The following is a 14,167-nucleotide window of genomic DNA, read 5'->3' as shown; positions in this document are numbered from 1 at the left end:
AATATTCTAAAATAAAAACACAGCAACTCTAAAATATTTAAAATCCCTTTTAAATATATTCAAAAGTTGATTTTGCTATCAAAACTTCAATACTTTTGATTCTTAGCATAGTACTATCATACTACTAATTAAAATTCTTAAAACTCCATAAATAAATTCCTTTCTGAAATTCCAACAACTTTAAAAATCGTAAAACCCTCTTTAAACATATGCAGACCTGATTAAATTCATAATCTAAACAAATCTCATAGTATACAACATGCTACTACGGTTTTCTAGTAATTAACACCCTAAAAATCCATGCTTTGATGCTTAAAACTTCAATCTAACAATAATAAACAAATCTGAATTTTTATTCTTATAATATATAATACATATGAATCAAGATTATTAAAACAGTAAATTAAAACCAATAATCATGATTAACATTAAAAGAAAGCATAAAAACATAGTCTTTAATGGAATCTTGAGGAAGAAGAAAAGAAATCAACCAAAGAAACAAAGAACCAAGGAAGGAGATGAGGCGTCGAAAATCCGCAAGCCACGCAGCAGCCCCTACTCACTGAAACTGAGGATCTTGAAGGTTTTGTGACGTTTCTTGCGGAAGAAGAAACGTTACTTGAAGAAGAAGAAACTTGGAAGAAGGAGAAAATCGAAAAGAACGTGAAGGAGAGAGAGAGATTGGTTGTGTGCTTTGAAGAAGAGGAGAGAGAAAAATATTCTTTGTGTGGGAAGAAATAATTGGGTATTAGGATATTTATAAGGAAGCTTCCTTTTGGGCTTAGGAAAAGGAGATTGGGCTCAATTAAAATTGATGATGAATAGAATAAGCAAATTAGAACTTTTATCATCAATATTTCTCCTCTTTCCTAATATTTAGAATTTAAGTTCCTCAAGTCCACTTAGACTTCTTTTCCAAATGAAATTAGTATTTAAAACATTTATCAAAGCATGCTTGATTAAAATATTTTTACTTCCTTAAATCCTTAAAATAATTTCACTTATAGTCAACCTTTTTAAATAGTCAAATCATTTAAAACTAAATTATGTTTAAATATAAATATATAAATACTAAAATATATTTATAAAATCCTTTAAAATTATAGGGGATTACAAAATTAAAAACACGATAATCATATGTTGCGCTCTCTATTTCATAAGTTGTAGAACTATATTATTCTGAGCATATTTCGAGTACTGTCCAATGGAACAAAAATTATAATATTCTGAATTACGTAGCAAAAGTTATACACAATTTGCATAATATAATAATTTAGGTTGTTCATTCAAAATCAAATTCTAATTTGAGCTTATGTAGAACTCCTTATATGTATTTAAATTTATGTAGTACTCTTTTTTTGTAAAAAATAAAAATAGAATTTGATGACATGACATGACAATCCTACGTAACATTCTCTATTTCATAAGTTGTACAACTATATTATGAATAGATCTTATTTCGGAACATATTTTAAGCACTATGAAGTTGAACAAAACAATATTCTAAATTACGTAGCAAAAGTTATACACAATTTACATAATATAATAATTTAGGTTGTTCATTCAAAACAAACTCTAATTTTATCTTAAAAAATAAAAATAAAATTCGATGATGTGGCAATCTTACATGGCACGCTCTATGGCCTCAAAATCTTGAGGAGTTCCCTATGCTCTCGAAAAGTTCATCCTTTATATATATAATATTATATAAATATTATATAATATATATATTATATATATATATATTATATATATATATAATATATATATATATATATATGAGTTCGTATTGTGTCGGACTTGTCCGACACAATATTCTCGTCGGACCACTTCACTTGAGTTTCAGGTAGTCTTCATTTTTTTTCAGGTAGTCTTCATTTTTTTCCAGGTAGTCTTCATTTTTTTTCAGTTAGTATTAATTTTTTTTTCAGTTAGTCCATTATTTCTTTCAGTTGGCCCATTATTTCTTTCAGTTGGTCCATTTTTTGTTTCAGTTGGTCCATTATTTGTTTCAGTTGGTATACATATTACGAAACAAAGTCCAACTGAAACAAAACAAAGTCCAACTGAAACAAAACAAAGTCCAACTAAAACAAACCAAAGTCCAACTGAAACAAAACAAAGTCCAACTGAAAATGAAAAATAGGAAAAGAATGAAGACTAAAATTAAGAATTTCATGAAGAAAACTTCTAACCTCAATTTGTTGTGAATGGTGTTTCATTTTCACTTGAATCTCCAACTGAAAATCTACCACAATGGAAACCTGCCTCTTCTAAATGCTCGTACGCCGATGCACTCACTACACTTTCTGAAGACAATGCTAACGTCGGAGCTTGCGCACATGAGGAAACTATACAATGATATTATTTACTTTGTGCAAAATCATGTCAAGCCTGTTACTGTTACCACTACTCCAACTAATAATTCTTACCCTTCACCACCTTTAGTTATTGCTGTTAATTCCATGCCCAAAAAACCAGAAAAAGTATAACGGCGCAAAGGAAGCAAGGAGAGAGAAGGATGGTTTTTGTGGGTTTCAATAGTTTGGTGGACATTGAAGGACTTTGGGATAAAGCTGATTGTTGGGACTTGGGAGAACTGACATTGAAAGAATTTCAGATTCTCTAATTTCTTCTGTGAATATTTTGAGCTCAGCCCGTCCGACCAAACACATTGGGTCAGACGGTCTGACCCAATAGTTTCACACATATATATATATATATATATATATATATATATTATATATATATATATATATATATATAATATATATATATAGAGAGAGAGAGAGAGAGAGAGAGAGAGAGAGAGAGAAGATTAGGGAGGGGGATGAAGATGGTATCACCTTCTCAAAAATATTAAAATACTCTTAATGATCTAATGAAATAAAAATATTACAAAATAAAGTAATTAAGAATTTTTTTCTTTTGAACTTGTGAATCTAAGCAAGTTAAAATTGGCATATGTATCAAATAATATATATATATTATATATATATAATATATATATATATATATATATATATATATATAATATATATATATATTATATATATAAATATTATATATATATATATATATATATATATAAAATTAGATGAACAAAATATCTTGACCTTCTTTTACTAGAGAATATCGTATATGACATCCACCTGAAAAGTCTGAAACACTGTCTACATTTGATACTCTTTAATTCATTAGAACCAGCTCATAATGTCTATTATTTTTATTCAAAATTCTTTCACAAAATATGAATATTAAAAGTCACTCACAAACTATTGTTAGTTTTTTAAATTAGCAAATTAATATATCTAAATTCATCTAACTATTAATCTTTCACATTTTAAGTGTAATCATAACTATAGTACTGATAGAATATATAATAGAATAACAAGTTTTAAAATTAATGCACGCATTGCATGCATATAAAGCTAGTCTTTATTATATAACCAAAGGAAGGAAGAAGATGGTGTCTCCCCCGAAAATATATACTAAATTACCCTTAATGATCTAATGGAATAAAAAAAAATTAAATAAAATAATTTAAGAACCCTTTTCTCATTTCAACTTGTCATTCTAAACAAGTTAAAAATGGTATATGCATCATATATTTCAATTAAAAAATTAAATGGACAAAATATCTTGACCTTTTTTGTAAGAGAAGATAGTATACATGACGGCCACCTGAAAAGTCTGAAATAATCACTGCCTTTAATACTCTTTAATTCAGTCAAACCAACTCATTATGTCTATTGTTTTTTGTTCGAAATTCATTCACAAAAAAATAGTATTAAAAATCACTCACAACCTTTGTTCGTTATTTACATTAGCAAATTAATATATATAAATTCATATAATTATTAATCTTTCACATTTTAAGTTTAATCATAACAATAGTACCGATGGAGTATATAATAGAATAACAAGTTTTCAAATTAACACATGCATGTATCGCGTGCATATAAGGTTAGTCATAGAATAAGCTAACTTTGATATCATTTAAACTTTTAACATGTTGGCTTAAAAAATTATCTATAGTAGTAGGTTTCAACTAAGTAACCTTTTCCACCACCAAATTGGCTTGACTGTTGCACCACTAGATGGTTGTGGGTCATTTCCACCACCAGATAATTAATTTTAATTTAGAAAAAATTGAAAAAAAAAACATCTCCGCTCTCCTCTCTTTCCATCTACAACCCACAATCACCATCACCTCACTCTCCAAAAAACCACCATCAACTGAATCACCCTCAAAACCACCATCATCTTTCCTCTTTTTACTCTTTCTCTATCCTCTTCTTTCACCTCCAAAGCCCACAACCATCGTCTTCTTTGTATTTTTTACGATGGTGGTGGTGGGAGTTTTTTCTGTCTCCTCCTCCTCCTCCTCCTCCTCCTCCTCCTCCTCCTCCTCCTCCTCCTCCTCCTCCTCCTCCTTCAATATCCTCTCTTCTTCTCTCAAATTGCCAAAATTCTGAGTTTTGAAGGTTAGATCATTGAATTTGTTCTTAATTTATTTTTGGAAATTTGATCACGTTTGGGTTTTGTTTTTGGTGGCTGATGGTGGTGGTGGTGGGAGATTCAAGTGGGTGGGGATTTCGGGGTGGTGGGAGGGTTCCAAGAATAGAATAGAGTGAAGCCGAGTAACTCGTCGGTCAATACTAAGTTCAGCAACTCAGCTGAAGCTGAGAATTCGTCGAGTCAAGACTAAGTTTAGTAACTCAACTGATGTCAAAATCACTTACTCAGTCGCATGTGAAGTTGCACGTGAATTTTTCCAGAGAAGAGAGCATCACACGGGTCGTAGGAGAAATCCCATGAAGTAATGCAGGAGCCAGGAATGAGTGAGTCAGGGGAAATTGTTTGCTTTAGTGTAATACCTCGAAGTTTTAACTAATTTTAGTATGGAAAAATTGATAGCAACAGTCCCAATTATAGGTGTTCCGTCATTTTCAATCCCAACTAAGGATTAATCCTGAACGGTCCCAACTATGCACCATTTTTATAAAATCGGTCCCAAGAGGTCATTGACCTGCTACAATAGGTAAACGAATTTTCTTTTAATTCTTTTGCACACATTCCCTTTTCCCTCTCCTGTAGTGGGTTTTGGCCATAATTTCTCTCCTCTCTAATCTATATAGTTGATGTTACCTTGTGGATGCCCCGCGGTGGGTTGACACATTACCATCACCACAACCACCTCCATTATCTCTCCGCTAACATCCATCATAACAACCTCCCTTACATATTCTCATTACTGCTTCAACACTCACGATTTTCATCTCCTCCCATCTTACTCTTTCTGTCTTCAGTCTTCTGTAATCCCCCGTAAATTTATGAATTTAATAAACATATATTAGTGTATATATATACATATATATATATAATTTAGTTTGAAATAATTTATTTATTTAAAAGTTTGACTATTTTGAAAGTCAAATGAATTATTTTAAGGAATGAAGGAAATTAAAATATTTTGTTAAGGCATGCTTTGGAAAATATTGAAAATACTATTTGGATTTGAAAAGGGGGTTTAAATGGGCTTGAGGAACCCAAATACTAATTGGACTAGGAAAATGACTTCTAATGATGTAAAGAGTTTTAAATCATCAATACCATTCATCATTAAACTCTATTTAAAACCCAATTGCTTTTTCCTAAGCCCAAAAGGAAAACATGCCTATAAATACATTGGACCCAAATTTCACCCACACAAAAACTTTTCTCTCCTCCCTCTCACAAAGAAGCCGATAGTAATCCTTTGTTTCCTCTCTTCCGCGTTTTTTTTTCTTCCTTTTTCTTTCCTTCTCCTTCAAGAAATAATTTCTTCCTCAATAAGAAATCCTCCTCCACTTCACACCTTCACCACCGACCACCATCGTTACCACCGCTGCTGCCTTAGTTCACGCCGGCTCCCCTTTTCTTGTTCCTTCCTTCTTTGTGTTGGTTTGATTACTTTTCTTCCTCTCAAGTTTTGATTTAAAATTATATTTTTATTATTTGTTTTAGTACTAATTATGTTTAGAAGCTTTAATTTACTATTTTAATGATGTCTCTATGATTATATAAATTATGTATTGAAAGAATGAAAATTCAGATTTGATTATTATGTTTAAATTAGTTTTTTAATTATCAAAGCATGGATTTTTAGGGTGTTAAAGATTGGAAAATCATAGTAGTATGTTATGAGCTATGAAATAGAATAAACTTGTGAATTTAAGCATATTTAAGTATGATTAAAGAGAGTTTTAATAAATTATATGTTGCTGGAATTTTAGAAAGGTTATTATTAATGGAGTGTTATGGATTTTAATGACTAGTGTAGTAGTTCTATGCTAGGGAGTATAAGTAATTGAAGTTTTGATGATGAAAACAACTTTTAAATATTTTTAAAGGAGATTTAAAGTATTTTAAAGTTGCTGGAATTTATTTGGAGTATTGATTATAAATTTTATTGGTTGGTTTAGGCGGAGAAATCTTTATAGATAGGCGACTTCAAAAGTTGTTAAAGTAGCCTATCAATTTGTCTACACAAGGTACGTACATACCTATGTGTTGTTTGATGTAGTATCATGATTTTAGGAATGAAAGTTATGTACTATCACGTATAGGATCTTTGTGAGTTCATATATGATAGCTATTGTGTTGGTTTTACATGTTTCATGCATGTGTGCAAACATGTTAAGTATGAGATTTAATTATGAGATTTATATCATGTTTGTATGGAAGATTGATGCAAGCATGTTGGTTGGGAACTTCATTTATTAATTCACGCGGGGGGAATTAGTATATTTATCGGTTTGGATCATGATTGAATCATGTGTTCCCTTATATTATTATTTTCACTACTATATGAGAACTGTGGGCCTTATTTGGTAATTTGATAATTGATAGCTTTGGAAGGTAAGTTGGTTGTTGGCTAGGTTCAACAAATAAGAAGCAGATTTGATTAAAGATGGAATTAATCTTGGTTATAAGTTGTATGATCTTTTATTTAATCCTAAGATAAAAATAAAGTTGTAAATGTTTGATTATATTTTATCTGTGTTGCTTGTGTGTCATAATAAGTAATAATAATTTGGTAAATCATGTAAAGTGAAACTTGGATAGTAATAAACTTTAGACTGGTGCACGTCTGAAGTTGGACAATCAGGAGTTGGGGTACATGGTGACCGGGCCATGGTTTTTTCTGGGTTCAGATTGATCACCGTTCCTATTTTTATTTAAAAGGTTCCTCGATATCGTAGGTCATGGGAATACAGAGTCACGCCCGTATTTCGTCTTCCAAAGAGAAGACTGGTTTTTAGTTAGGAAACTCGGTCCAACGACTATTCCATTAAAGTAATAAAAAAGTGTTGGTAAAGTTTAGTTCAGTAAAAAGTTATTTGCAGATTGTTATGTTGTTATTTATCCCTACTTAATTTTATTAGTATCCTATTAGGAATGTTTATTTATTACTATGTAGTACTCAGCTTTGTTGATTACGTGCTTTGTTTGTATGTGTGGATCATGGCTTTGCCTTATTGATCCTGTGATGATCCATTCTTGGTGAGCAGTTTCTCTAGTGCATTGATATATACAGGTGTGCAAATGATGCATCATGGGTTTTCGGGAATGGAGAGCTTGTGTAGCATGTTGATTTATTTATTGTTTTATGGTTGATACATTTATAGTTAAGTTAATGGTTTGGAGTTGACGTTAACATTGTTGTTTCGTTTTAAAGTTGACTTTGGTATTTATTATATTTTAGTTATAAAGTTAGTTATATGTTGTACGCTGCAAAATTCTGAATAAGCTGATACGTTATCACACGGGCGATAATACTTTAATGATACTCTAATTTTATATTTGAAAAGCATTTTTGGAAAAGAGAGAATTATTAGGGTTTACAAAGTGATATCTGGGACTTTTAGGTTATTTTAAAAAATTTAGGCGCCTAAATAGCTAGTTATTTAAATGAATTTCTTAGAATTGAGCTTCTACTTATTCGTGGTGTTTAAATTAATTTTTAAAACATGTTATTATTTTTAAATTAACATTCGAAAAATTATATTCGAAAAAAATAAGGTTTGAAATTTTTATGGTTCGAATTTTTTTTATTTGTCGAAATTTTTTTCGGATTTTTTTTTGAGTTCAACGTTTTTTTATCATTTTATTTATTATTTAATCAAAAATTAAAATAATTATTATTCATTATTTTAATACTTTTAGTTTATTTTGTTGTATTGTGAGAATGGGTACTATAAGAAGGGTATATATGATAGAAATATTATATGTCTGCATTAAATAGTTAGTTCAGCATGATTATAATTTTTTTCTCTACTATCTTGTGTCTATGTTGTTGGTCGTAGCTACTTATTGTTTATTGTTGGGAATTGCGTTCAGGGAGAATACTAAATATATCAATTGGAATATCTTTATTTGTTGTAGATTCTTAACCATGTCTGCCAGTCGATATAATAGAGTAGAAAGCTACCATAATTCCATTATTATAAGTTATGATGGAGGTGATAGGAATAATTACACCAGTCTAGAATATGTTATGCGTAATGTGTTAAGAGCATGTACGGATAGCGATGATGAGCTCATTGTGGAGTTTAACTGTGCTAGAGGCCAGACCAGAACCGATATATACCATGTTGCCTTCAGATTTGAGAATAATCCGGAGTTAGAGGAGGATGAGCCTCAACCTAAAAGAAGATCCACCTATATCTACTATAACACTGAGAACATAGATGAGTTTGAAGATGAGATCTTTATACCTGAACGGTACAAGGAATCTAAGGACAAGAATGATAATGTTTCACCTTAGATCATTATTTATCTATGTATTTATATTAAAGAAAGAAAAAAATATAATAATGTTGGATAGTTGGCCAAAAGTGATTAAATTTATTTTATTGTAATTTTGTTTTTTTTAGAAAAATATAATGTTATAATTACAACAATTATTATCAAATACTCTCTTTAATTACCTCACAAGAAACCAACAAAAAAAACAAGCGCCAAATTTAGATGAGATTATTACGAAGCAGTTATAAATTTCATTTCTTCATTATACTTTTACAATTCTAAAGTCTAAATATTTTTTTGTAATATTAATTTTAAGCACAAAGACAAGTGAAGTGCCATTGACAATCAACTATCAAGAGTAGCAAACAGAGCAATTGCAAGTTGAATCATGAAAACGAAAAAAGGTATTTCTTCAAAATTATTACTGTAAGGTGGTGGTATTTCGTGAGCAATAACAATAGCAATTGCAAGCAAAGTAACTACAAGTTTTCAAAAATACAATTTCAAATTTAATTCTCATGTTCGATTTGTTCAATAAATATTTGAAATATGGATGAAATTAGGGAATAGGGATGTCGAGTAAGTAAATTAAAATGAAAATCTAAATTACCGAAGAATTCGATCTCGCGAAAGGAAGGAGCATGAGGCGACGGTGGGAGGAGAGAGAGTGGCAGACTGGCGGTCGTGAGAGTTGATGATGGTGGTGGTAGAATGGGAAGAGAGGGGGGCGAATTCATGGGGATGACGCACGGTGGTGATGGAAGGTGGTGGTCGTGGTGTTAGTGTACTGCTAGCTTGCTTTATTTGTCCCGGTGTTTTTGTACTTCTGACGTGATTTGTTTTGCACGGTGGGAGGAGATAAAGTGTTGGTTGTAGGAGTTGTTGATGGTGGTGGTAGAATGGCTTGCTTTTGAACTTTGATTGAAATCTAACTTTGTTGATGATGTCTAACTAGGTACGACAAGTGTGTGTCAAAAATCAAAAGTGGGTTGGCATGGGGAAATATATTGTTAGGAGTAATACAAAGGTCCGGGTAGAAACTAGAAAGGGAAAAAGAAGAAGAGAATTTGTACTTGAAAAGGCAAGTGTGCAATTAGCTTGGGAAAATTAATTAAAGTGGTAGTGTTCGGGAAATGGACAATTAAAGTAACAAAATAGGAAAGAGAAATAAAATAGAACAGTGGATGGATTGGAGTTATGAATTATGCATTCTGATGAAAAGAAATTGTGATTAGTTAGAACACTTGGCACGCTTAGTGGTAAAGAGTTAGTCTTGCGTGAACCTGATCCACAATAATATTATTGTGGGCCAAAGCCACTTATTTAACATAGTGACGCTTTTTAAAATCTTAAAGTTATATTATAGTTTATATCTACCATAATAACTGGCTTCTTTTTTTTTTTAAATATAGCAACTCTTTCTCACATTAATTTATCATGATAAAATTTTCACTTTGTGACATAGTAACCTTTTTTTCCACGTAGTTAAACTTTACAATCTATATCTACTCATCTTTTATATCTATTTTTTGTATATAGTGATTTTTTTTTATAAATTACATGAATTAGCATTAGGTCTACACTAAACTAGTGTGGACCAAGTCCATATAATAAGTTTTTATAGTGGCAAATAGAAGTATATTATTTAGAAATTGTAACACCCCGATAATTCTCCTTTTTCAGAAATATCTTTTCAATATAAAACATAGAGAATTACCAAAGCATTATCGCCCGTGTGATAACGTATCGCCTTATTCAGAATTTTGCAGCGGAAAAACACATAACTAAACTTCATACTTTAATATAATAAATAGATAAGTACTTAAAACCAACACACTATAAATGTCTACTTCAAACCAAACTTACTATAATATGTTCATACTAAGGTAGTAAAAAAAATAATAAGTTACACAAGCTCTCCATCCTAGATTCCCAATGATGCACATATCTGCAAACCTGTAAATGTCAATGCTCTAAAGAATCTGCTCGCCAAAATGGGTCATCACAGGATCAATAAGGCAAAGCCATGATCAACAATCACAAACAAAGCACATAATGAGCAAAGTTTAGTACTACATAGTATTATCATAAACATTCCTAACATGATACTAATAAATAACATGCAGGGACAAATAATAATATAACAATATAACATCTTGCAGATAGCTTCTACTGAACTAAACTTTAAACATATTATTATTACTTTAATGGAATAGTTATTGGACTTGAGTTGTCTTATCTAAACTTGCCTTCACCTATGAAGACGAAATACAGGCGCCACTTCGTATTTCAGAATGACCTGCAATATCGAGGAATCTTTGAAAAATAATAGGGATGGTGATCAATCCATCTCCCAGAATAAGCCATGACACGCTCACCATGTATCCCAACTCTTAATTGTCCAACTCTAGACGTGCACCAGTCTAAAGTTTATTACTATCCAAGTTGCACTTTACATGATTTACAATTTATTACTTGTTATGATACACACAAGTAACACAACAATATCAAATCAAACATTCACAACTAAACTTCTTTTATCTTAGAATTTAATAAGCGATCACACAACTTACTATCCAAGAATACTTTATTTAATTCCAAACTTTCTTAATTTATTGAATCTAGCCAACAATCATTCTTACCTTTCACAGGCATAACTTGTCAACTTACCAAATAAGGCCCACAGTCCTCATAAAATAGTGAAAATAATACTGTAAAGAAACACATGATTCAACATGATTCAATCTCAATAATATATTGATTCCCCCACGTGAATTAATAGCTAAAGTTCCCATCCACATGCTTGCATCAACAATTCCATACAAACATGATAATCTTTAACTCATAATGAATCTCATAATTAACATGTTTGCACATAGGCATAAAACTTGAAAAATCCAATCATTCTAAAAGTCACATATGAACTTATAAAGTTTCTATACATGATACTATAACTTTTCCTTCTTAAATCATGATACTATATCACCTAATACAAAGGTATGTACTTACCTTGTGTAAACCAACTGATAGGCCACCTTTAATCACTTAAAAGTCACCTACTAAATAATCTCCGCCTAAAATAATTAATATAAATCAAAGTCAATACTCTAAATAAAATACAACAACTTTAAAATACTTTAAATCCCCTTCAAAAATATATAAAAGTTGTTTTTACTATTAAAACTTCAATTACTTTTAATATCTAGCATAGTACTACCATACTAGTAATTAAAATCCTTAAAACTCTATTATTAAAGCCCTTTCTAAAATTCCAGCAACTTATAAAATTATAAAACTCTCTTTAAACACACATAAACATGCTTAAATTAATAATTTAAAACAATCTCATAGTTTATAACATGCTACTATGATTGTCCAATATTTAACACACTAAAAATCCATGCTTTGATAATTAAAACTCAATCTAAAAATAATAATCAAATATGAAATTTTATTATTTTAATACATAATATATATAATCCATGATTAATCATTAAACAGTAAACTAAAGTTAATAATCATAATTAGTATTAAAATAAAGCATAAAAACATGATCTTTAATTGAAACTTAAGGAAGAAGAAAATAAATTAACCAAAAAATCCAAGAACAAGGAAGAAGGAGGGCGCCATAACAGTGTAGCAGCAATGGCACACAATGAAGGATCGTGATTCAGGAGTGTAGTGATATTTCTTGTCGAAGAAGAAAGCGTTACTTGAAGAAGAAGAAAGAAAACTTGAGAGGAAAAAATAAAACTCACGTGGGAAGAGGAGAGAGTATGGCCGGCTATTTTGTGAGAGGAGAGAGAGAATAAATTTTTGTGTGGTAAAATAATTGTATCTATGGTACATATAAAGAAGCTTTTCCTTTTGGGCTTAGGAAAAGGAGATTGAGTTCAAATAGAGTTTGATGATTAATAGGATTAATGAATTAGAACTCCTAACATCAATATAAATCCTTTTCCTAATCTACTTAGAATTTTGGGTTCCTCAAGCCCATTTAAACTTTTTTTCCAAATCAAATTAGTATTTCAAACATTTTTCAAAGCATGCCTAAACAAAATATTTTTAGCTTCCTTAATCCTTTAAAGTAATTTCTTTGACTTTTAAAATGGTCAACCTTCTTTATATAAATAAATCATTTCAAATTAAATTATATTTAAATATAAATATATAAATATATAAATACTAAAATATATTTATAAAATCCATAAAATTACGGGAGATTACAAAAATGGTGTCTTCATAATTTAGTAGCAACAAGAGCGTGTAGTCATTTTTGTCATAGAATAGATTTTGTTTGTTTGAGGAATTATAGATACCGAATATGTTATTTAGAGTCTCTATTCTATAAGCCATCCTTTTCTAATGGTTTTGGCTTCTTTGTTGAATGATGCTATTAATCTCTACTAGCTTTATATAGACGCGATACAATTGCTTTAAATTTAACAATTTTAAAATATTCGATTTATTAGACGTAATTAGCAATTACTTTATATTTCTATGTATTTCGCACAGACTGCGTGCATATAAGGCTAGTATATTCTATACGAATTGAATCGACACAAACTAAAATTACGAAAGGAAACTAGTTGAATTTAACTGAACTGAATTTGTCTAAACCGACTAAGCTAAACTTAATTCCCACTAATTCAGTACAAAATAATACGACCTTAACATATTTGTGTATTCAGAATACCTATTCAATAGTACCTACTCAACATCTAATTGTATATATCGCTTAACCTATTTTTTTTTTTACTCGTAGGTTGAAAGTTGAAACGCCAGGAATATGTATAATAACAAATGCGAATTTGAGTATATACGAACCTCTATAGCCAGATTGTAAGAGTTGAAGTATAATCTTACTTTTAGGTCTTGATTTTTTCAACTTATTTTTCTTATCTAGACTCCTCCGAACTTATTAGACCTTAGTCCCTTATTAGACCTTTTCTGAATTTATTAGACTTTATCTGGACTTATTAGACTTTATTGTTTGAGTGTGTAAAATCTTATTTTTTGCTGAACTAAACTTATCTGGATTATTTTGAATTTAACTAAACTTATTAGTTCTTGCTAGACTTTATCTTAACTTATTTTTTTCTTATAAGGAGTGAAAATAAATTGGACAGGAGAAGACCTTAATATATTAATAATCAATGTCACTTTAATGAGATTTTTAAATCGTAGAGAACATTAATGTCATCTATTCTGGAACTAGAGAGGATGCTTCATATCAAAGTGTTAATACTATGATAATCCCACTTAGTGACATTACTAATTAGACGATAAAACAAATTTACCTGAGCAGAAAAATGGTGATGACAAGAATTGCTAAAACTCAATCGCCATTTTAACAAAGTCAACATATTATAAC

Source organism: Beta vulgaris, chromosome 4 (assembly GCF_026745355.1).
Source record: "Beta vulgaris subsp. vulgaris cultivar EL10 chromosome 4, EL10.2, whole genome shotgun sequence".
NCBI lineage: Eukaryota > Viridiplantae > Streptophyta > Magnoliopsida > Caryophyllales > Amaranthaceae > Beta > Beta vulgaris.
This window is presented reverse-complemented; position numbering follows the sequence as displayed.